At 41.4% G+C, this 24,304-nt stretch overlaps 1 protein-coding gene across 1 annotated transcript in view; it reads left to right on the forward strand.

Moving 5' to 3' along the window:
- LOC109920520 overlaps positions 1-24,304 on the forward strand; it is a 210,432-nt gene that overhangs the window by 135,008 nt on the left and 51,120 nt on the right. The window lies entirely within an intron of this gene.

The raw sequence follows: 24,304 nt of genomic DNA on the forward strand, positions 1-24,304 counted from the left end.
CTTTCCTGCTCCTCTGATGCTGCCTGGCCTGCTGTGTTCCTCCAGCTCCACACCTTTGTTATCTCAGACTCCAGCATCAGCAGTTCCTACTATCTCTTCCTATCTCCTGTATTCTACACCCCAGTTAAGGAAGGCAAGCATCCCGTATGCCTTCTTAACTACCCTGTCTACCTGTGCTGACACCTTCAAGGGTCTGTGGATTAATAGGCCAAGGTCCCTTTGTTCCTCAGTACTCTGAGGAACATAGCAATCATTGTGTATTTCCTTCCTTTATTAGACCTCCCAGAATGCATTAGCTCACACTTTTCAAGATTAAATTCCATTTGCCATTGCTCTGCCCAATTTACCAGCTGATCAATATCAGGTTGCAGCCTGAGACTACATTTGCATGTCATCCACAAACTTATTAATTATATCTCCTACATTCACATCCAAGTTATTAATGTACATAACAAACAGCATGGGCCCCAGCACTGATCCTTGTGGTACACCACTAGTCATAGGCCTCCAATCACAAACATAACCCTCCACCATCACCTTTGTCTCCTGTTTGCAAGCTATTTTTGGAGTTTGTCAGTTTGCCATCTTGCCTTAGATCTTACCTTTTGGACCAGCATTCCATGTGGGACCTTGTCAAAGGCCTTACAGTAGACCATGTAAACCACATCAACTGCACTACCCTCATCAATATAGTCACTTTTTCAAAAAACTCAATCAGATTAGTCAGACAAGATGACCCTCCCATAAATCTGTGCTGACTATCCCTAATCATTCCCTGCCTTTCAAAGTATTGATTAATGCTGTCCCTCAGAACTTCTTCTAATAATTTCCCTACCTTGTTCGCCTTGTCCTTGTTCAACCATAGCAGTCCTTTCAGAGCAGTGATACACGCAGTGCTGTTAGGAAGGGAATTCCATGGTTTTGATCCAGAAACAGCAAAGGTACAATGATATATTTCCAAGTCATGGTGATGTGTGGGTTGGAAGGGAACTTGGAAGTGATGCTTCAGTATATTTGGTGCCTTTATCCCTGTAGTTGGTAGTAGTTATGGGTTTGACTGGTGCTGTCAGAGGGCAGGGGTGAGTTGCTGATTTGTATCTTGTAGCTGGAGTTTGCTGCTGCCACTGTGCACTGGTGGTGAAGGGAGTGGATATTGAAGATGGGGAAGAGTGTGCCTCTCTAACAGTCTGCTGTCATGGACAGCATGAAACCTCTTGAGTCTTGTTGGAGCTGTACCCACCCAGACAAGTGAGGAGTATTCCATCACAATCCTGACATATGCCTCATAGATTGTAGACAGACATTTGGGGAGTCAGAAATCGAGTTACTACAGGATTTATAGCCTCTGACCTGACCTTGTAGCCATAGTATTTATATGGCTAGTCCAGCTCACCTACTGATCAATAATACCTCCAGGGTGTTCATAGCGGGCCTATGAACATCAAAGGGTGATTCTTAGATTCTCTTTTTTGCATATGGTCATTGCCCTGCCCTTGTGTGGACCAATTATTATTTGCCACTTGTCGGCCCAATCCTGAATACTGTTCAGGTATTGTTGCATTTGAACATGGACTGCTTCAGTATCTGAGGAGTCACGAATGGTGCTGAACATTGTGCAATCATCGGCGAACATTCCTACCTCTGACCTTATGATGGAGGGAAGGTCATTGATGAAGCAGCTGAAGATGGTTGGGCCTAGGACCCTGAGGAACTCCTGCAGAGATGTCCTGGAGCAGAGATGACTGACCTCCCACAACCACAACCATCTTCCTATGTGCCAGGACTCCCTTTGCTTTTCCTGAGGACTGGATAAATTAAATTTGTGGGCTGACCCTGGAATTATTATTAGCACCACAACCAAGTGAATGGCCTCAGGGAAGGAGAGGGAAAATCATGTAACACCTTACTGCAGTCCAGGGCTGCCAGCTGAAGGTTAACTAAATTCACAATATGTAGAGTGTTCTCTTTGACTAGTGCTCACTACCTGAAGCACGTGCAAATTGGCATGGGTCAAGTGGATCAGTGAGTTGATTTTCTGGCTGAAGGGATGTAATGAGAGGCAGAGGCTTTGATATAATGGCCCCAATACTGGGTATATTTGGAGGGGCTCTCCCATAATTTAAACTGGGCTAGAACTATGGTTCTAGTAAATCCAATAATAGGAACATATGAAGAAGAGTTTTAAATTAAAAGGAACAAGGAGAGGTTAGCTGAAGGGAAATTTATAAAACTAAAGAGAAAAGTTGAGGCCATAGATCAGTGTAGTGATTTGTTTAAAGATAAACAGTGTGTGTGACAGGAAGGACAGAGAGTTTAGTGGTAATAGTACAGCAATGAATAATGTCAAACCAGAGAAAAATGGTGAAAAGTTGAAATTAAAGGTACTTTATCTAAATGTGCTAAACATTCACAACAAGATAAATGAATTAATTGAACAAGTAGAGATAGATAGTTTTGAACTACTAGCCATTACAAAGATGTGGATGGGAACTAAAAGTACTAGGGTATGAGATATTTCAGAAAGCAGTAAAATAGCAAAGGATGGGAGTCGCCCAAAGGAAAGATGACATAACGACCTGCTGGGAAGATCATGAAGTAGAATACCTATGGGTCGAGATAAGGCATAAGAGGCCCCTAACATTACTTATCAATGCTAAAATTATGCAGGATATGTGGGCAAGTCCACCAATGGAAATCCCCAAAACACTTGGGCAATTCGCTCATGGGGTAACCATAATACAAAGAGATTTACCAGGATGTTGAGATAACAAGGTGTAGAGCTGGATGAACATAGCAGGCCAAGCAGCATTAGAGGAGCAGGAAGGCTGACGTTTCGGGCCTAGAACCCCAGGATGTTGCTGAGTTTTGAAGGTTTGATTTATAAGGAGAGCTGGAAAGGCTGGGCCTTTTTTCCCTGGAGCATACAAGGTTGAGAAGTGATCTTATTGAAGTTTATAAAATAATGAAGGGTATAGATAAGGTTAATGGTAGGTGTCTTCACCCTAGTATGGGGGATTTCAAGACTAGGGGGCACATTTTTGAGGTGAGAGGAGAGAGATTTAAAAAAGACATGAGGGACAAATATTTCGCACAGAGGGTGGTTTGAACGTGGAATGAACTTCCTGAGGAAGTGGTGGATGTGGGTACAATTACAACGTTTAAAAGACATTTAGATAAGTACATGAATAGGAAAGGTTTGGAGGGGCCAGGAGCAGGCAGGTAGGACTAGCTTAGTTTGGGAATGGACTGGTTGGACCAAAGGGTCTGTGTCCGTGCTGTATGACTCTATGACGACAAGATATAGGAGTAGAATGAGACCATTCAGCCCGTCAAGTATGCTTTGCCATTTTATCATGGCTGATGTGCTTCTCAACCCATTCTCTTGCCTTCTCCCCGTTAACCCTGGATCCCCTTACTAATCAAGAACCTATCTATCTTTGCCTTAAATACACTCAATGACTTGGCCTCAATGGCCTTCTGCAACAATGAGTTCCACAGCCAACCAACCAGAGAAAAGTCTACTCCATTAGGAAAGTGGAAGGAAATGGTGAGGAGCTGCTCCTCAAATACTAGACAGATTCTCTGCTGCTGATAGACTCTCTAATTGGGAAAGTAAGGGCTGTCAAAGAGGGACTCACCGGGGAATGTCTGCCAGAGGTCAGGGTGGTGGAGGGAAGCCAAGAGCTGGGAGGGAAGGCTCAGGGCCAGACTGGGGAACTCATTGGTGTATTAAGCCGAGATAGGGGGACGGGGGTTTTTCTGGATCTCAGAGTTCCATCTGCCAAGTCCAATGGAGATTGTTTACCAGGAGAATTCAAGGGAGTCAGGGGAGAGAAGGTGCTTGCAAGAGGATCTAATGCAGGGGGAAGGAGGCTACAAGTGGACAGGGAGTTGGGGGAAGAGGGAGGCTACAAGAGCAGCTTGCATGTATCAGAAAGACGAAAGGAGACATTTGGAGAAACAGAGGTAGTAGGAACTGCTGATGCTGGAGAATCTGAGATAACAAGGTGTAGAGCTGGATGAACACAGCAGGCCAAGCAGCATCAGAGGAGCAAGAAAGCTGACATTTCGGGTCTGGACCCTTCTTCAGAAATGATTTGGAAAAACCGATTTGTACAAGAGTGTCCTGGCTGAGCACCAGCTCTGTAGTACCTTCTTTCACTTTAGTTTGTGACAGCCACATCATGAAACATGATGTCAGAAGTGTGTATCTGAGACTGATGAATTTTTAGTGTTGTAACAGGGCCAGTTGCTGTAACGAAAACACTTAAAGAAAGAAATAAAGGTGCAACTTGCAACTTTGCAGTGCCAGGGTTGAGTCAGAATGATTGTATATTCCACTGCCTACTGCTGTGGAACTGATATAGAACAGATATTTTTTCTACTCTGTGTGGCAAACTATGAAATAGCTACAGAACGGAATAAAAAGACTGAGCAAATAAGAATAGAACCCTTATTATCAGTGCTGAGATAGAGTGCGATGAGCTGTATGGCAGTCTCAATGTCACAGAGGAGCAGAGAACCCAGACAGGGTCAAACATCAACTAAAACATATTGATAGGAGGGCACACAGTGATTTGCATTGTGCAAAGAGAAATATCTCAAGCCAAACAAAAATAACGATAAATATCTCAAGCCAAACAAAAATAACAATTGGTAAAAGAAGGAAATATTTCTAAATGGGCCAGCAGTAGGATCAAGGCCTGAATAAAGGATGCAAATATGGTGCAAGACACTGCACAAAATAAAAGGAAGCATGTCCAGTGTGGAGAAAATGGCACTGTGTTTGCAACTTGCAGATTCACTTGGTACATACATTTTTTAGCTGAAAAGAAACTGTCCTGGACCTCACACATAGATGCCATGTAGATGTGTTGGACAAGAAGGCTCAACATCAGGTGGCTTAGGAAATTCAGCATATCCGTAAGGACCCTCACCAACTTTTACAGATGCACCATAGAAAGCATTCCATCTGGGTGCATAACGGCCTGGTACAGTAACTGCCCTGCCCAGGTCCATAAGAAACTACAGAAAGCTGTGGACACAGCCAAGACCATCACAAAAGTCAATCTCCCATCCATGAACTTCATTTACACTTCTCAATGGCGCAGAAAGGCCACCAACATCATTAAAAACCCCTCCCACACTGGTAATGATCTCCTACAACTTCTTTCGTCCGGCAGAAGGTACAGAAGCTTGAACACACGCACCGACAGGTTCAAGAACAGCTTCTTCCCTCCTGTCATTAGACTGCTGAGTGGACCTCTCTAACTTCAAATAATGTTGATCTTGCTTTGTGAACCTCCTGAGCAGTCATAATCTTGTATGCCTCTTCTTTCTAAGCACCCTATGATTTGTATGTTCTTGTTTGCTATGATCAGCCTGTACTACTCATCAAACAAAACTTTGCACGTACATAGGTACATGTGACAACAATAAATCAAATTCAAGTCAAATCAAACAAAGCAGTTCTAGAAAGGTAGCTGCTGGAGAACTGTCAACCAATGGTTGTGAAGAATCACTGTACACCATACAACAGGTTGATGTTGTCAGACCTACATGTAAAAAATGGTTTATGATGTTTGGAATAGCAAATGCAGATGGAGAACATTCAGGGAATGTGAAATGTCAGATAGACACTATTAGTTCACAGACGTGTGCAAAGTGGCTGAAGGTGGTGACCCAAATATCAAGCCCTGAATGAAGTTTGAGGCTATTTGATGGAATAACACATATCCCAAGAGGACAAAAGAAGCTAAGAGCCCAATACAGTGAGAAGAATAAAGACCTGGAGTTCTAGATAGCAGATGATAATTAAATCCCCTCGTCTCAGCCTAAGTAAGCCTCAAGCTTGGACTAGTAACCTTTCCTGAGACCACTCAGCCACTGACAGCTGAACAGATCCCTGAAGATTACAAAGATGTGTTTACAGATTTTGGATGTTCCTGGTCTATATCATCTTGAAATTGATGAGAAGGTTTGACCAATGCAGTACCTGCTGAGGAGAATTCCAGCTGCTGTCAAATCCAGCTTGAAAGACAAGATAGAGCAGTTGGAAAAGAAGAAAGTGATCAAGAAAGTGATAACTCCTACAGCCTAGATTAGCAGCATGGCAGCAATGGCACCTTCTTGCAAACTAAGAGCATGCATAGATCCAAAAGATCACAATGAAGCTTTGAAGGGATCTTGTTACCAAGCATTGAATAAATTTTACTATTCCTTGCCAGTGCAAATATTTTTGCCCTTAATGCACGGAATCAACACTGACAAGTGTAGGTGGATGAATGTAACAGGTTTCCTTAATATATTCTTGATATATAAACATCATGTAACCATTTGCATTTACCGACTGCTCCAAAAGAATAACAGCACAGCAGAAAAAAGTCAATAATCTTTCTGGAGTGGAAGTTCATGTGGATATTCTGTGAGGTTAAAGATGGAAGAAACCATAGCAGACCATAAGCAGAATCTTGTGTGACTGCTAGAGGGACATTATCAGATAAATATGAAGCTGAATGAGAAAAAGAAATGCAATTGAAGATTCTGGAAGGCAAGTACACAGATCATGTACAGACTTTGCTTAGATCCTCACAAGATGAAAGTTGTAGCAGAGATACAGCAGCAAATAGATGTGAAAGCTGTGCAATGATTTGTTGAACTTGTTAACTGTGTAGAAAAGTTCTTGTTTAATTTGTCTTTAGAATTTGAATCTGCACTCAAGCTCATTGCTAAGGGTGTGCAATGATGCTCGGCACAAAAAGAAAAACAGTTTTCACTCAAATAAATAAAAACAAGAACCAACAGTTCAACAAACTCTGAAAATCAATTCACTATGGGAATGATACACCCCAAGGAGGGAACATCATCCCAGGAATTAACAGACAACAAACAAACTAACAACAACAACTTGTGTGCATTTCATTAAAAGACCTTAACAGTTTAGAGATGGGTAAAATGCATGCGCAGACACTGATGAAAGTGGGACTGACTCGAATTAACATGCAGTTTTGTTAATAAATGATAATTATCTTTGTTAATGACATATTGGGTAATTTTAACTGCAAATGATAATGCATGCAAACCCTTTTTTATGAAAAGGGATATGTTTGGAGAAAGGGATTTGTATGTGGTGAGCTGGTTGGCTTGCTACAGTCATATTACCATTTCCTCTGCTCCGCTTGCTTTCATAACAGTTTATGATAGCTATTAAGCAGATTATTTGCAACAGCAATGTGGAGGGATAAGGTAGCTGCAGTGTGTGTGTGTGTGTGTGTGTGTGTGTGTGTGTGTAAGGCTATAAAAAGGATTGGGCGGAAGGTGGAGACTGCAGGAGAGTGTGGGAAGTGTACTAGGGAGAGAGAACAGTTTTGAGCCTGCCAACAAAGAATGCTAACTGGGATCCAAGACATTTTTAACTCACTGTGGTAATGATTTGAAATTTCTCATTTAAGTCTGCGAAGTTTAGTAGCTACTATTCTTGGAGTAAAAGTGCAGTGGATCCTAGTGTAATGAACACTATTTCAATTAGACTGTTCAAATCTGAGATCAAGATCTAAAATGCTGTGCAAAATAAATTTGTAGGTCTTTGCTTTGTGCCTGTTAAATGGAAACACAGTAGCTGTGACCTCGCAAGTCTGCAGAATGTGCATTTAGTGTAATGTTTTTGCATGTAGAAATGAGTATCAACTAGTTTGAAAAACAACTTTTGACAATGTTTCCCTGTTTTTTTGGGCCGATTTAAAATACTGTTGTGCCTAGAAATTAATGTTTTCCATGTATGTTGTGGCTTTAGGTTTAATAGAGACTCGATGATCATTGGGGATGTTGATGAAGTATTCCAAGTATGTTTCTGTGTGAATCCAAATACCCTATAAGTGAGCTCAAATACAGAAGGCAAGCGACTTTATTGAAACATACAAGATTCTTAGGGAACTTGACAGGGTAGATGCAAAAAAAAGTTTGTTGTCCTTTGTGGGAGACTCTAGGACCAGAAGACGGAATCTCAGAATAAGTGGTTAAGATTCGGATGAGGGGGAGTTTCTTTGCTCAAAAAGTGGTGAATCTGTGGAATTCTTCGCTGCAGAGAGCTGTAGTGGCTGGATCATTAATTATATTGAACACTGGGATAGATTTTTAATCAGTAAGGGAATCAAGAGTTGAAAATTATCAGATCTGTGTAATCTCAATGAATAGCAGAGCAAACTCGATGGGCTGAATGGCTGACTTCTGCTCCTATATCTTATCATCTTATGACTGCATCACCTCATAAATGAGTTAGTGAGAATTAAAAAGTCCCTAAATGTCAAAAAATTAACTTTTGAAAAAATCCCAAGAGAATTCCTTGGGGGAATAAAAATCCCTTGAATTGGCTATACCGTTTGGCAGAGTCTGAATTTAGAAATAATTATCGTAGGGATCCTCATCTTCACATAGACTGGATGCATCAAATTTGCAAGAGTAGTTTGGAAGATGAGTTTGTGGAGTCGTGGGAAATAATTTCATTGACCGGCATTTGTAGAACAAACCAAAGAACTGACTTTTTTTTTTTATTTTGTCTCGTGTTAATTCATAAGGTTAGGAAGGAACTGTCCAAGGAGGGGTGAAATTAAGAATAAAATGCCCATGCCTGAAACTAACATCTTAAACTTAATAAAGCCAATAATATAGATATGAGAAGAAATTCCTGAAGTTAAAGTAAATGACAGTAGATAAAATATTTCACAATTCTTAAGGACATGCATTTCAATAAAAATGTGAAAAACTTAAAAAAAACTAAAAAAGTGATCCATCAGTGGCTAAGAAGTTAAGGATAGTCATAGTCATACAGCACAGAAGTGGCCCTTTGGCCCATTGAATCACTAATCCCACTTTCCAGCACTTGGCCTGTGGCCTTGAATGTTATGGCCTTTCAAGTGCTCAGCCATGCACTTTTTAAAAGGCTGTGAGGTTTCCATTTCTATTACTGTCCGTACGATATTGCTTAACACATCAAGTAGGGCAGGGAGTAATGTTGCATTTGCTAACCCCCAAGGACTCCCAACCATTGCCATTGCACTTCAAAGAAAAAAGTACATACAAAATGACACTCTGCAGAATGTGCAGACAGCACCCAGGATGGGATTTCTCTTTTCTATTCAATTGCTTAATGCCGTCTACATTCAGACCTCACTGGGATATGCACAAAAATGCCTTGGTAAATAATACTAGAGTCCTGAAGGGGCAACTCAGCCATCGAGTCATTGTGGCACAGAAGGAGGCCATTCTGTGGATAAATCCAGTCAGTCCCATTCCTCTGTATCACCTGACAGAACCTTAAACCCATGCATCCTAGTCTGTGTATCATCAGGTAGCATTTGGTTAAAAGAGCAGGCGTATAATGAAGCCAAGGTTTATTAATAATGTTGAGAATTGACTGTTTTTGAAATCAACTAAAGGAAAACCCAAAAATGAGTAAAGATGGATAAAATAGAGTATAATGGTAAACTGGCAAGAAATATTAAACCAGCTCGTAAGAGCCTTGACAAATTTATAAACAAAAAGAGAATTGCAAATTTAAGTTGGTTCCCTTATAGAAAAGGAGAAATTATACTGGGAAGTCAGGAAATAGCAGAGATGTTAAACATATATTTTATACCTTCCTTCACAGTAGAAGAAATGAAAACTATACCAGAACCAAATCCCTATGTGAATAAGGAAATTAAACCAATTCATATTCTTAAAGAAATAGTACTGGAGGAATTGATTGAGCTTAAAGGTAATAAATGCCCTAGGCCTGATGGCATACAAACTCAGATTCTAATGGAGGTGGCTGCAGAGATAACGGATGCATTTGGTTCTGATTATTCAGAATTCCTTAGACTCAAGAATGGTGCCAAGCAGGGTTTAAATTAGCAAACAGAACAATGCTATTTCAGAAAGGACGGAGGCTGAGAAGAGGTTCCCACTGGCCAGTTTGCCCAACATCACTCCTCAGACAAATGCTCGAATCCATTATAAAAGATCTATTAGGAGGGCAATTCAAAAATGATGATATGATTTTGCAGAGATGACATGGGTTTGACAAACTTTTAGAGGATGTAACTAACCTGGTAGATAAAGGGAACATTGTATGTAGGCATAGAATTCCTACAGTGTGGAAGGAGGCCATTTGGCCCATCGAATCCACACCAACCCTCTGAAGAGCATTCCACCCAGACCACTGTCCCCACCATATTCCTGCATTTTTCATGGCAAATGCACCTAGCCTGCACACTATGGGCAACTTAGCCTGGCTAATCCACCTAACCTGCACATCTTTTGCACTGTGGGAGGAAACCAGAGCAACTGGAAGAAGCCCACACAGACACAGGAAAACATGTACAAACGTCACACAGACAGTCGCCCAAGGTTGGGATTGAACCTGGGTCCCTGGCACTGTGAGGCAGCAGTGCTAACCACTGAGTCACTATGCCACTCTCATCCTGCCACCTTCATGATTCTGCACATATAACCTCAAGTCCCTCTGCTCATGCAACCCCTTTAGTTTGTACCTTCTATTTTGTATTATTTCTCTACATTCTCCTATCAAAATGAATCACTGAGCCACTGTGCTGTCCCTATATGTAGTATGTTTAAAATTTCAAAAAGCATTCAACACAGTGCCACATGTACAGGGGTCCCCGATTTATGAACATCCAATTTACGAACGAATACTTGTGAATGTGATCTCACACAGGGGTGTAATTTTAATGACCCATCATTTGAATATTATCTGTTCTTATGAATGCCTCCTTTATATTGTTCTGCACTGTATTCTTACTTACATACAAAACAACTCTGAAAAGACTCCAGAACGGAACCTGCTTACAACCTGAGGAAGGGTCACTCGACCGAAAATGTTAACTCTGATCTCTATCCACAGATGCTGCCAGACCTGCTGAGCTTTTCCAGCAATTTTTGTTTTTGTTTCTGATTTACAGATCCTCAGTTCTTTTGGTTTTTATTCACTTTACAACCTGGGGACTACTTGTCGGGATATTTCATAAAATACGGCACATGGGAATTGGGGAAATATGGAAGCTATTTCTATAGAAAAATAAAAGATTGCTTAAAGGACAGAAAACAGTAGGAACAAACAGTTATTTTCAATTTAGCAGACTGTTACTAATGGAATGCAGTATCATTTTTGGGACTTCAGTTTTTTGCAATCTCCATTAGTGACTTAGGTGAAAGGACCGAGTGTGAAGCATCATGTTTACTAATAAGACAAAACTGGAAATTTAGTTGTCAAAAGGACATGAAGTGTCTGCAATGGGATGTAAGAAGGTAAAGTGAGTGGACAAGCAAGTGGCAGTTCGAGCAGAATATGGAGAAATGACAGATTATTAATTTTGATAAGAATAGAACATCAGAATATTTTCAAATGGTGAGAAACTGTTAAATGTTAATGTTGACAGGAGTTCTTATTCAAAAATACAGAAAGTGGACATGCAGGCACAGGAAGAAATCAGGAAAGCAAAAGCCTTTAGTGCAAGAGAATTGATGCAGTCCTTGCTGCAATTGTATCAGGTTTTGGTGAATCTACAGTTGGACTACTCTATACGATTTTGACCTCAGTAGCTAAGGACAATACACTTGCCTTGGAGCTGGTGCAATAGATGTTCACTAGATTGATTCCTGGGAGAAGAGAAAAGTAGAATGGGGCCTATGCTTTCTGAGTTCAGTAGTTGTTGAATGAAGAGCAGGAACTGGTTTTGAAGAAACATCGCCGCACTCGAAGCGTTAACTCTCTTTCTCTGCCCAGAGTAGCTGCCAGACCTGCTGAGTTTTTCCAGCAGTTTCTGTTTTTGTTTGTTTCTGTATTTTTTTATCCCAGAGGCAGGAAGAGGCAGAAAGGAAATTTCCCACCTTGGTGTTATCGCCTCTGGAGAAAGTGCCTGCAGACATGGGTTGGTCTAGTTGCTAAGTTGGGCCTGCTGCACCCTGGAACTTGTACAGAGACAGTCATATTGTTACACATTCCCACTTGTGACAATCATTATACTGCCCCTACCATCAGGCTACTGAGATGAGATCATGTACATTGTCCAAGAAAAAAGAACTTCACAGTGGAGTCAAAACTACTCAGAAACTCCACCCTGCAGCCTGCTGCTTATGGGATTAAGGCTCAAATGGTAGTGGAAAGTGTGAGATTGTAGTTGGTGTCATCATAGAGAGTGTAAGACTGCAGACAATGTAATTGTTGGATGGTAGAGTGACCGTGATTGTAGGGTGAATATGAGTGCGTTAGTACTCTACGGATTCATCATATGGTGAAAGCACATCCAGTTACAGGCAGGAAATCAATTCCAGGAAAGCATATTTCATAAACGTCTGGTCCTAGCTGCCTACTTGTCCCTCTGGACAATCATCATTGTCATTGTCAGTGCTCATTGACTAATTATCGCATCGAGGAACCCTGGTAAAACTGAATTCAATTGGAATCATAACAAGATTCTCCACTGGTTGGAGATATACCTAGGAAATGAAAATAGTTATGGTTATGGGAGATCAATCACCTCACTCCCGCTGCATAACTACTTCAAGATAGATCCAACCACCTTCAGCTTTTCTTCATTGTAAGGTCTAAAGTGGGGACGGTCAATGATGATTGCACAATGTTCAGCGTCATTTGCAACTCCTCAAATATGGAAGCAGGGCGTATCTATGTGCAGCACATAGTGCAATGTGGGCAACATTCAGGCTTGGGCTGATAAGTGGCAAGTAACTTTGTGCCACTCAGCGCCAAGTAATGACCATCTTCAACAGGAGAGAGTCTAACCATTTCCCCTTCACATTCAGTGTCATTACAATTGCTGAAACACTGACGGTTAACATCATGGGGGTTATATTGACCCAAAGCTGATTTGGACCAGCTATATAATTACTGTAGTTCCAAAAGCTAGGAATTCTGCTGCAAGTAACTCACCTACTGTCTCCCAAATGCCAGTCCACTAGCTACCAATCAGGAGTGGGATGGGAATTCTGCACTGATATGGATGAGTGCAGCGCCAACAACACAAGGAGGTTGACACCAGAGCAAAACAACTAACTTGATTAGCATCCCATCCAGCACCTTCAACGTTCACTCCCTCCACCATCAATGCAAAATAGTAACAGTGTGCCATCTACAAGACACACTGCAGCATTCCAGGTAGCTCCTTTTGACAACACTTGCCAAAATTACGAACTCCACTATCTTGAAGGACAAAGACAACAGAAGCAGAGGAACATCACCACCTGGAAGTTCCCCTCAAAACTTCCCACCATCCTGACTTGGAACCACAACGCTGTTCCTTCACCAACATTAGACTAAAATCCTGGAATTTCCTGCCTAACAGACTGTGGATCTACCTACACCAGAGCAACTGCAGCAGTTCAAAAAGGTGGATCAAAACCACCTTCTCAAGATCAATTAGGGAAGGGCAACAAATGCTGCTTTAGCCATAACTCTCCCATCCTGTGAATGAATAAATTTTAAAAATCAATTTTAACAGAGGCATGATTCAGTTTTTTTATTAGACCTGTATTTCTAGACATACCTTTGGATGAGATTCTAAGCATACCTTTGGACAAGAATGGCTGGTATTTTAAGGTATTTGATTAGTTCTCTGACAATTGCACTAACCAGATTTGTTCGGTTTGAGTTACCTGTACAAAAAGATAAATTACACATTCTTAGATGGACTTACAGACTCTTCATATTTTAATAATGGCTTTCAGATGTCCCTTGTTTCTGCTCCTATCCCATGTGCATTCTGTATTTTTCCACTGACATATGCCCCTTTTGCGAACCCTCACAGTAAAGAGAAATGCAAACCCTTTTGTTTCCTCCAGTTCCTGTCAGAACCTTTTCCGCAGCTGAACTGATGAGCAAAACAGATTCTTCAGAGACAATTTTGCAGAGAGTTACATCCATCTGATTCAATTAGAAATTAAATTGATTAACGAACCATGGCCCATTATGGGAATAACTTACTCAGAACTGTCTTTTGCCCGAAAATGTATGAAATAAAAAAAGGTCTTTCTTCACTCTGCGAGCTCACTGAATCTGTGTGTGTGTGTGTGTGTGTGTGTCTGTGTGTGTGTCTGTCTGTGTGTTTTATTCCCTCCGATGTCCAGTGCTGTAGTTTGGTTGAAGGTAATGGTTCTGTAAATGATTATGTTTCGCGTGCACAGTTTTAATTAACAATTGTCTTGCTGTAATAATCTGCCTCTGTTTAAAGACACAGATATGGTGACTGTTCTGCTCCTCATAAGTACAAAAATCTCCTTACTCCAGACGACTATTCACACTTGGAGTAAATGTCAGCTCAGTGAACCCTCAGATTAGTTTGATGAAAAAGTGGTGACTCAAAACAAGTCGGTATTTGCCACTTGGTGCATTTGACAATAATGTGGCTGCAAAGCCCTTATTCATTGGTTTAGTTTGCTTTGGATGGACATAAGCTTCTTCGGATTATTTAGTACTGCAAGACAAAAGGTATGTTACCTACATAGTAAAAGGCCTCAAAATGCTGGTGTGAAACATTCTTATACATTTTACTCCAAGTGACAGAAGTGCAGCTAGAATCACAGACTGCAGCTCACTGTAATTTTACTAAATTCAGTCTGGAGTTTCTCAATTGTTCAGAATTGAAACACGCCATAAAACAGGATGGCAGGTCATATCGCAAACTTGCTTTAAAGTGCCCGAGTCACAGATTGGTGGCAGCTCTGCAATTTCTTGAAATAGACAGGAGGGGTAAACTCCTGGGTCATGTGTGTGTGTGTGTGTGTGTGTGTGTGTGTGTGTGCGCGCGTGTGTGTGTGTGTGTGTGTGCGTGTGTGTGCGCGCGCATATTATCATTCATGGTTCAGCACCCCATTAGGACTGAGGGTCGACAATCCTGTAAAATATGAAAATCACTGGCATTTGTCCAAACTGGAGTTCCATTTTAAAGTATACATGTACTGGGGAGGCGACGGCCTGTTAATCCAGAGACCCAGATAATGTTCTGGGAACCTGGGTTCGAATCCTGCCAGGGCAGATGGTGGAATTTGAATTTGATAAAATATAATTCTGGAATTAAGAATCTAATAATGACCAGGAATCCATTGTAAATTGTTGGGAAAAACCCATCCCAACCTGGTCTGGCCTACATGTAACTCCAGACCCATGGCAATGTGGTTGACTCTGAACCGCCATCTGAGCAATTAGGGATGGGCAATAGATGCTGCCTAGCCAGTGACACCCTCATCCCGTGAATGAATAAAAAAACAAGATTTGTTCGAACCAGGCACCCATGACATTAAACCTCAGAATGGGAAGGCAAAAGGGAAAAACGAAAGCCTAAAGAAGCAACTGAGATGACAGCCAGGGAACCAAATTAAATTTCATAGAAACAGAAGTATATTATTTCTTTTGGTTGTCTTTTCTTCAAAAAAAACCATTCAATTATGATTGATAATAGTTATTAACTGAGGAATGATTAACCAGTGATTCTGCATTAATGCAGCTTTCTTAACCTGCGAGGTCAATTGATGGCTGCCAATTTGTAAACAAGGAGGAGAAAGAAAATGTTGGTTATTATCTCATTGTGAGATCTTGCTGAGTGCAGTTTGACTCCTGCATTTCCTATACCATACTTCGAAAGAATTTTTGTTAGTTGTTTGTAGTAAAGTGGTTTGGAATACCCTGAGATTATGCAACGCACTGCACAAATTTGGCAAGTTCTTTTATTTTTGTCTGTTTCTATAAACACCAAAGCATTGCCTGCACTAATCTTTTCTCTTGATTTTTTTTTCTTTAAGAAGTATCTCGATATTGTCTGCTAACACCATCACCATTTATAGTCTGACTGAAATTGGATTGCACTGTCCAGTTGTAACATGAGGTGTTAATATTTGCTGTGTGGTTAATTTATCCAGTTTGCATTGTATGTTCCACTAAATGCTGTAAACACATTTAGTTGGTTTGACAAAATTCAGGTACAATTGAATCTTTCATAACTCAACATGAGGCACAATGCGTAAGTTGGAAATAGGGTCATATAGCCATAGAGTCATACAGCCTGGAAACAGACCCTTTGGTCCAACTCATCCATGCCAACCAGATTTCCCAAACTAAAACTAGCTCCATTTGCCTGCGTTTGGCCCATGTCATTCTAAACCTTTCCTATTCACGTACCTGTCCAGGTGGCTTTCAAATGTTGTAACTATACCTGCATCTACCACTTCATCTGGCAATTCATTCCATATACACACCACCCTCTGTGTGAACAAGTTGTCCCTCAGGCTCTTTTCAAATCTTTTGCCACTCACCTTAAAGCTATGTCCTATAGCTTTGAATTCCCATACCTAGGGAAAACACCCTTGCTGTTCACCTTATCTATACCCCTCATGATTTTATGAACCTCTGTAAAGTCACCCCTCAACCTCCGACACTCCAGTGAAAGAAGTGCCAGCCTATCCAGCATCTCCTTATAACTCAAACCCACTAGTCCGGTAACATCCTTGCAAATCTTTTCCACACCCTTTCCAATTTAATAATATCCTTTCTATAGCTGGATGAACAGAGCTGTACGCAGTACTCCAAAAGTGGCCTCATTAATGTCTTGTAAAGCCACAACATGGTGGTGTGTATATGGAATGAATTGCCAGACGAAGTAATAGATGCAGGTACAGTTACAACATTTAAAAGACACCTGGACAGGTACCTGAATAGGAAATGTTTAGAATGATATGCACCAACTCCTGTACTTGGTGCATTTGACCAAAGAAAGCAATCATGCCAAACACCTTCTTTAACAATCATTCTCAATGAGAGCTACACCTAAAATGAAGCAAATATTTTTAGGGTGGGAGCAGAGGTGATCTTCCTTTTGAATTGTTGGGTAAAGTGTACAATATCTTTGTCAAAGGATGACAATGTGACATTTGATTGTTCTCCTTATCCTCCATTCAACACAATCACTCTCTATTCATCATTTCTGAATGTTTAATATCTCTCTCTCTCTCTCCAGTCCATTCAATTAAATTACTAAGGCAGTCTTTCTAAGTCTCAAACTAGCTAAAGTATCTCACTCTATCGTTTGCTCCCTTGACCCTCCATTTCTCCCATGTCTGTCGACCAACATCTGTTCTCCAGCATGCAATATCACAAATGCAAATTATCCAACCATAATCTCATCATGGAACCTTACAGTGCACAAATTGACTTCTGCATTTCTTTCATCACATCACATGGAGCGTCACGGTGGCTTAGTGGTTAGCACTGCTGCCTCACAGCACCAGGGACCCAGGTTTGATTCCACCCTCAGGTGACTGTCTATGTGGAGTTTGCACATTCTCCTTGTGTCTGTGTGGGTTTCCTCCGGGTGCTCTGGTTTCCTCCCGTAGTTCAAAGATGTGCAGGTTAGGTGGATTGGCCATGCTAAATTGCCCATCATGTTCAGGGAGTGTAGATTAGGTGGGTTATAGGGATGGTTTTGGGTGGGATGCTCTGTGGATTGGTGTGAACTTGTTGGGCTGAAGGGCCTGTTTCCACACTGTAGGGATTCTATGAATCCATGATTTGAAAAGTATTGTGTTAACAGTAATGTGATTCAGGGCATCCAGAAAGACTGAAAATTCAACACATTCTTTCATTTTTTTCTATCTCCATTTAGCCCAGAAATTACTGCTATGGAGATGTATGTCAGTTTATTCCAGGGCTAGTCTGATTTCATGGACTATGTTTCTCACTTGGTATGGTGATGGCTGGTAGGAAAGTTTACTTCAACAAATTTGTATTTGCTATATTAAAGCCAATCAATCATAGCCCAACAAAAAGACCTTGGAGTGCAGATTCATAGTTCCTTGAAAGTGGAGTTGCAGGTAGACAGGATAGTGAAGAAGGCATTTGGTGTGCTTGCATTGAGCATAGTTGGGAGGTCATCTTACGGCTGTACAGGACATTAGTTAGGCCATTTTTAGAATACTGCATTCAATTCTGGTCACCCTGCTATAGGAAGGTAGATTTACAAGAATGTTGCCAGGGTTGGGGCTACTTTCCCTGAAGCATTGGAGGATTGGGGTGACGTTATAGAGGTTTATAAAATGATGAGGGGCATGGATAGGATGAATTGTCAAGGTCTTTTCCCCCAGGGCATAGGTTTAAGGTGAGAGGAGAAGATTTAAAAGAGACCTAAGGGGCAACTTTCTCATGCAAATGATGGTACATGTATGGAATGAGCTTCCAGAGGAAGTAGTGGAGGCTGGTACGATTACAACATTTAAAAGGCATTTGAATGGATATATGAATAAGAAGAGTTTAGAGGGATACGGCCAAATGCTGGCAAATGGGACTAGATTTATTTAGGATATCTGGTCGGCATGGAAGAGTTGGACTAATGGGTCTGTTTCCATGCTGTACACTCTATGACTCTATGGCAGTGACTGTGCAGTAGTATTGACCATGAACTATTGAGGTCGTGCCAGAGGCGGGATTGTGATATGATTAGATTGCTCTGTGCTTTTTTTATTTTTACGAGTTTATAGTCAATTGGCTGAGGCATTGCATATTAGTGATTTTAATATTTTCATTCATTGACAATATGTAGGCATTTCTGGCTAGACCAGTATTTATTGCCCACCCCTAATTGCTCTCAAAAAAGTGGTGATGAGCTGCCTCCTTGGACTGCTACAGTCCTTGGGAAATAGAGACAGACACAATGCTGTTAGGAAGGGAGTTTCATGGTTTTGACCCAGTAATAGTAAAGGAACAGCGATATAGCTCCAAGTGAAGATTGTGTGAAATGTGGAGGGGAGCTTGCAGGTACTGGCAAGGCCCAGGACAGTGTGGGACATCAGGCCCCAGTGGCCAGAACCTCGTGCTCTAGCTAGCTTGTTGTGCTTGGACTACGGCCAGGAACAGTAGGGGGCTTGTCGTTCCTCTCCTTGCCCCGGTTGCTGGTGCTCCCTGCATCTGCTGCCTTTCTCCTTCTAAGTGATAGCAGTTGTGGGTTTAGAAGGTGCTTTTGAAGAAACATTGGTGAGTTGCTACAGTGCTTCTTGTAGATGGGACAGAGAGCTGCTTTTAGATAGATCACACTGCTTCCAGCTGTGGTGAAAGGAGTGAATATTGAACGTAGTGGATGAGGTGCCAATCAAACCGGCTGCTTTGCCCTGGATGGTTCAACGCGCCTGGAGTGTTGTGAAGTTGTGTTCACTCCAGGCAAGTGGAAAGAATTCTACCACACCCTTACCTTGTGCCTTGAAGATGGTGGACAGGTATTTGGGAGGCAGGTGGTTATATTGCTGGAACTTGATGATTTAACTCTGACTGAGAGAACAAATTAGCTTCTTGAAGAAAGATTTCCTACCATATGGTTATCTTTGTTATAGACCATTTGCCAAATAGAAAGATAATTGTATGGAAATTTAACCAACGAAAAGCAAGCAAGTTGGCACACAACCCTAGATAATGACTCTGACAAAGACAGCAATCACAAGAAATGCAAACGGTTTAATCTTATGAATTTACCTGAAGCAATAAGTCTTCTTCTGCTTGAGATCCTAGTTAGCAAGTTAAAGAGTGTCTGATTCAATCAGCATCAGTCATTTTCTTTTCTGGCTGTGTTGTAATTAAAGGTATCTATTCCTCTTACCCTGATTCTAAGAGGACACATCTTTTTTTAGCTCACTTCAAGCAGGGTGCTGGCTATATTTGGAGAAATCAAAGAAGAAAGAACTTGCATTTACAGAGCACTTTCCAAATTCCTTACATGTTCCGAAGCACTTCAGGATCAGTTAGCTCTGTTTTGAGATTCAGTCACCATTCAGTATAGGAAAAGGTGACTTTATTTATTCACACTGAGATCCCACAAAAACAGGTCTGACCAAGTGATTGTTTGGTATCTCAGCTACAGCTCAATTGATAGCATTCGTACCTCTGAGTCACAAGGTCCAAGTCCCACTCTAGGACTTGAACACAACAATAAAAGCTGCTGCTCTAGTGCTGCACTGACAAAACTAAAGCTCCATCTTTCCTGTTTGTTGCAGGTAAAGATCCCATGGAGCTACTTTGAAGAAGAGCCAGGGAGTTATCCCTAGTGTTCTTATCATTGCCTGCTGAAGTAAACAGATGGGAATAGTTTATTCAGAAGAAGGGACTCTAGACAAGCTACCACAAGGAAATCAAAGCCAGCAATGCACATAATTAGGCTCCATTCAGTAAGTTCTACTCAGTATACAGCCAACGAAGCAAGTTAAATCAATTACTTCAAGCACAATAATCTTGTTACTGGTAGACATGTTGCTTGTTAAAAATCATACATCAACTGACCTAGTAATAATGAGCAGATTCTTAACACGTGGGAACAGCTTTGGAATCAGAGACCGAAAGAGAGAGAAAATAAAGAAGGTATCAACAGATATATCGAGGGAGGTATCCACTTCCACCTTCAGGACAATTTAGGGGCAATTTAACTGAAAAGTGATTTTTTTGTTTCTCCCAGGAGTCTATATTATGAATCCTGGCACACACGATTATTTGGAGAATGCCATGGATCTCTGAGGTACACTTCCAACAACTTCCTCCATGTAGTTCCCTCTCTCAAGGAGCATAACTGTGTTGGGCATGTCTCAGATATCAGGATGTGACAAGCAATAAGGCTGACTAAATTCTAAGGAGCCTCAGCTTTGTCCTTGTGCCCACTAATGGACAATCAAATCCCTTATTTTCTGGCATTGTGAATATTGGAAGGTCAGTAATCTCCAAGGGAATGCTGTTAATTTATGTTTCCCTGTGAATAGCTTGAATACTTTGGTTTGCGTTTTGAAGTCCTTTCTTTCTCATAGCAGTCAGTCTTTATCTCATTGAAGACATAGATTTTCGTATTGGGCACCCTGAGTCCAGATAGAATCCCAACTGAGTTATTAGATTCTGTGATTTTACAGCATATTATTTTTATTATTATATATTAACAAAATAGCACCGATTTATTTCTAATATGCAACAAGTGAAGCAATTACTAGAAACTTGCAAGCAACCCTCATGCCCCGTATGAAAATATTTGAAAACCACTGCCCTAAGGTTTAACATCATGAGAAATGAACATAAAATGATATTCTCCTGAAATCTTCTCATCAAGTCAAACAGAAATGTTATCATATGATAACAGTCTTATTTAATTGACTGCACTAACCATGACATTTTACCACACTCCTGTCATATTTATATTGGCTTTCACAGACCCAATTTTTTTTAATCCTTTCATGGAGGTGGGTGTCAATGACAAGGCCAGCAATTGTTGCCTATCCCAATGTTGCCCTCAAACTGTTTGGCTCACTCAGCCATTTGAGGGGGAAGTCAAGAGTCAACCACATTGTTGTGGGCCTGGAGTCCCATGAAAGCTTAGCCAGCTGAGGATGGCAGATGTCTTTCCCTCGAGAACAGCAGTGAGCCAGGGCTGCAAACAATCAACAATGGCTTCAAGTTCACTGTCATAGAGACTAGTTGATAAACTTCAGATTTCAAGAATTGAATTTAAATTCCACCAGCAGCCCTTGTGGGATTCGAACCCATGTACCCAATCCTTGGCCGCAGCCTTCAGATTATTAGTCCATTGACCATACCACCACTTCCCTAATCATTTACTTTTTCTCCCTCTGATATTATGAAGAAACTGCCCACTTCAATTGAGAGATGGAAATTCCATTCAACAGACTGGCTGTCAAAAGGAATTGACTGCATAGGTCAAGTCCATAGGAGTTTTCTAGAGTGCATATGGAGGCCATTCAGCGCATTGAGTCTACATCAGCCATCTGAGAATGTATGCAGAAAATGCCACACCAACAACGGCTAGAAGCCCAGTGGGCTAACAGAAAGTTGGAATTAGTATGAGTCTTTTTGATCTGTTGGCAAGGCTCCTTGTCTGTATGAACTATATAACCAGTAAGATATCTATCACTGGTGCTCCTCCTTTTAATACAATGGATAAGTCATTTCTTTCTAAAAGCAAGCTAAATATTGAAATTAGGAGCTCGAAATACAACTTAATTCACAAATTAATTGGGACGATTCTCTAAAGATTACTCATTTTGATATCTTTGAGCTCAATACAAATTAAGTACAGACCAGCTTTCTCTATCAAGTCTTTGCAGCAGTGACTGCACTTTCCTGTGTCACAGCTCACTGCAAAACGTACTCAAAATCAAGCACTCTGTATTCCTGCTGTTGTCATAAAAGGTAAAAGTTTTAAACAGCATGCAGAATTTAACCCGTCTTTTAGACCCAGGTTGACAGAAATCATGGACCAGTTTTTTTTTATTCATTTGTGGGACGTGGGTGTCACTGGCAGGGCCAGCATTTATTGCCTGTCCCTCGTTGCCCTTGAGAAGGTGGTGGTGAGCTGCCTTCTTGAACTGCTTCAGAACCTTCGACGGCACCCTCCAAACCCATGACCAAAACCACAACCAAACCCCTCCAAACCCTCTTGGATAGAGAACTGGCTGGGCAACAGGAGACAGAGAGTTGTAGTGGAAGGGAGTTTCTCAAAATGGAGAGCTATGACCAGTGGTGTTCCACAGGGATCCGTGTTGGGACCACTATTGTTTGTGATATACATAAATGATCTGGAGGAAGGTATAGATGGTCTGATTAGCAAGTTTGCAGATGACACTAAGATTGGTGGAGTAGCAGATAGTGAAGGGGACCGACGGAGAATGCAGCAGAATATAGGTAGATTGGAGAGTTGGGCGGAGAAATGGCAGATGGAGTTCAATCCAGGCAAATGCGAGGTGATGCATTTTGGAAGATCCAATTCAAGAGCGAACTATACGGTAAATGGAAAAGCCCTGGGGAAAATTGATACACAGAGAGATCTGGGTGTTCAGGTCCATTGTACCCTGAAGGTGGCAACGCAGGTCGATAGAGTGGTCAGGAAGGCATACGGCATGTTTCATTCATCAGACGGGGTATTGAGTACAACAGTCGGCAGGTCATGTTACAGTTGTATAGGACTTTGCTTCGACCACATTTGGAATACTGCATACAGTTCTGGTCGCCACATTACCAAAAGGATGTGGATGCTTTGGAGAGGGTGCAGAGGAGGTTCACCAGGATGTTGCTTGATATGGAGGGTGCTAGCTATGAAGAGAGGTTGAGTAGATTAGGATTATTTACATTAGAAAGACGGAGGTTGAGGGGGGGCCTGATTGAGGTCTACAAAATCATGAGAGGTATAGACAGGGTGGATAGCAAGAAGCTTTTTCCCAGAGTGGGGGACTCAATTACTAGGGGTCACGATTTCAAGGTGAGAGGGGAAAAGTTCTTTACGCAGAGGGTGGTGGGTGCCTGGAACGTGTTGTCAGCAGAGGTGGTAGTGGCGGGCATGATAGCATAATTTAAGATGTATCTAGACAGATACATGAATGGGCAGGGAGCAGAGAGATACAGATCCTTGGAAAATAGGCGACGGGTTTAGATAGAGGATCTGGATTGGCGCAGGTTTGGAGGGCCGAAGGGCCTGTTCCTGTGCTGTAATGTTCTTTGTTCTTTGTCCTTTGACCACTTCCATCTAGAAGGACAAAGGCAGCAGATACAGAAGAACACCCCCACCTGCAATTTCCCCTCCAAGGCACTCACCATCCTGACTTGGAAATAATATCACCATTGCTTCACTGAGACTGAGTCAAAGTCATGGAGTTTCCTCCTTCGGGCATAGTTGGTCAATCTACAGCACATGGACTACAGTGGTTCAAGAAGGCAGCTTACAACCACTTTCTCAAGGGCAACTAGGGACGGATAATAAATGCTGACCAGCCAGGGATGTCCACATCCCATGAGTGAATTTTTTTTAAAGATTAGAAGAGTATCAATATCATGGAAGATTCTAGATCCAGGAATCTGGGAACAGTTATTGGGAAATAGCATTTTGCCAATGCGTGCTCTTCCATTTGTTACTTTTAGTGGATGGAACATGAATAGAAAAGTAGAAATTGTAGCAACACCAGTGAATGCAGCAAAAGATTTACAGAATTTACATCGCTCAGTAATTGGAAATAAGATTCAATGCTAAGATTACAATTTATTTTCTATCCATTAAAAAAATACAATGAATAGATTGTACAGGCAGAAGGAGACTTAGATTGGGACTTGGGAGTGATGGAAGAATAAAATATTGAGATATATAACCACAACAGCAGAGTATTGTACTGCAAGAACTTGCCAAGGTTTCTTCGGTAGCACATCTAAAACCCCTTGACTTGCTAGAAAGACAAGACGAACGGTTGCATAGGAATACCATAACTTTTCTTCCAAGTA

The sequence above is a fragment of the Rhincodon typus genome, chromosome 10 (genome assembly GCF_021869965.1).
Source record: "Rhincodon typus isolate 14 chromosome 10, sRhiTyp1.1, whole genome shotgun sequence".
NCBI classification, from domain to species: domain Eukaryota; kingdom Metazoa; phylum Chordata; class Chondrichthyes; order Orectolobiformes; family Rhincodontidae; genus Rhincodon; species Rhincodon typus.